Source organism: Canis lupus, chromosome 34 (genome assembly GCF_011100685.1).
Source record: "Canis lupus familiaris isolate Mischka breed German Shepherd chromosome 34, alternate assembly UU_Cfam_GSD_1.0, whole genome shotgun sequence".
Lineage (NCBI taxonomy): Eukaryota > Metazoa > Chordata > Mammalia > Carnivora > Canidae > Canis > Canis lupus.
This window is the reverse complement of record NC_049255.1, coordinates 26,936,488-26,938,460: the sequence shown is the minus strand read 5'-3', so window position 1 is coordinate 26,938,460 and position 1,973 is coordinate 26,936,488. Positions and strand designations below refer to the sequence as shown.

Sequence of the window (1,973 nt, the reverse complement as noted above, 5' to 3'; positions counted from 1 at the left end):
TAAGCCTAAGAGCAAAGACTTCATGTCAGAGAACACCATACACATCACCTCTAGGCTCAAGAACTGGAAGTAGAGGACTGGAGGAAGAGCAGAGACTTGGTGAAGCTCCTGTGACCACCATCTGATACCTTCACCTTCACACTACAGAAGCCGATGGAAGTTGTGCTACTTTTAGATAAGCTAAGAAGGAGCTTTCCTGATTATATGAAGTGAAACTTTCTCTCTAGTGTTAACAATTAGGATAAGGGCATTAGCTACACAGAGTATCCTCTGACAAATACAGACTATGAGAACAGGGAAGAGGAAGCCACACAGATATCTCGTTATATCAGAATATAGATATCAGAAACTTCCACACCACAGCAAGAGCAGTGGATGAACTCTACCTCTCCCAAAGGTTTAGTCCAAAAACTTCCTGTTGGCATTTGCCCCAAATAAGACTCCCCGTACTTCTGGCATCATCTGCTGGGCTATGAGGTCCAGCCGGCTTTATAGAGTATTGGAAACCTTTTTTTTACGATTCCCATTATAGATCTGCACTCCACCAGCTATTTCCTGATCAATGTGGACATCAAGATCTTTTTTGGTGGCAATTTTATACATAGGAATTGCTTTTTGCACTGCAGAGGGAAATCCTGTTTCCTGCAACGAACAATCATTCGAGGCTCCAACAATTAGTACAAACCCTGGAGGACAAGATCATCCAGCAGCACTTGGTACCTGGTTGTATCTTTCACCACTTTGCTGAGTCTCTGTTTTGCTTCATTTAGTAGGTCTGTAATAAGGTCATCTCTTGCTCTGAGGACTTTGAGCCTTGCTTGATTCATCAGATTAGACATCTGAATTTTCTTCTGCTGCTCAATCTGCTTTTCTTTCTTCTCACAGTATTCCATAATCTTCAGTCTTTGGGTTTGCACAAGACGACCTTTCTCAATGTTGAACTCTTCCTCTGACTTTGCATCTATTTCCTCTGCTTTCTCGCTGGCTTCTTGTTCAATGAAAGCCATCATATGCTTAATCTGCTTCTGCATGTTGGCATTGCTGAGGGCCATGGCGAAAGCTGTGCTAGGCCAGAAGGCCACTGGCTCGAGCTTAGCCTGGAAGACGATGGCAGAAAGCAGGAAAAGAAAATGTGTCTGTGTCCTCCTAAAAGGATAAAAGCTCCACATAAGCCAGGATTTTGCATGCATGCCCTCGTGCACACATGTACCATCAGCTCCATGCTGCGGCAATGCCTTACACACAGTGGGTGCTCCACAAATATTTGTTAAATAAATTATAGAACCTTCAAATAATATATGTTTGGAGTGTTTGTATAGAATCCTAATATGGTATACTAAACTACATTGAACTAATAGAGCCATATGTCTTTTATTCAGATATTAAATGACTTTTCAAAGCAAATGTCTGCAAAAATATAGTATCAAAGTACACAATGATTTAGTTATCTTGGGATTCTAATAAAGCTTCCTTTGGTCAATGTATCTGAAAGTTAAATGTATCAAATAATTACAGCTAATGTTTAAATAGTGCTTACTACTTTAAATGCTCTATATGTGTTAATTAGTTAAAACTTTTAACAAGGGCACAGGCAATTATTATCTCCATTTCATAGAGAAAGAAGCCTAGGCACAGACAGTTTGAAATCTATCCAAGATTACCCAGATAACAAATGGCAGAGCCAGAATTCAAGCAATCTGGTCTATATGGAAGCTTTTTTTTTTTTAATTATTTTTAAGATTTTATTTATTTATTTGACAGAGAGAGAGAGAGAGCACAAGCAGGAGGAGCAGCAGGCAGAGGGAGAGGCAGAAACAGGCTCCCTACCGAGCAGTGAGCCTGATATGGGGCTCAATCCCAGGACCCTGGGATCATGACCTGAGCCAAACATGGACACTTAACTGACTGGGCCATCCACCCAGGCACCCCTAGACTGGAGCTCTTAACCATTACCCTATACAGCTCTTTTAGTA

At 41.0% G+C, this 1,973-nt stretch overlaps 1 pseudogene; it reads right to left on the bottom strand.

The window, feature by feature from the left end:
* Positions 1-399: 399 nt before the first annotated feature.
* Positions 400-1,052, bottom strand: LOC608695 (annotated as a pseudogene).
* Between the last annotated feature and the right edge of the window lie 921 nt (positions 1,053-1,973).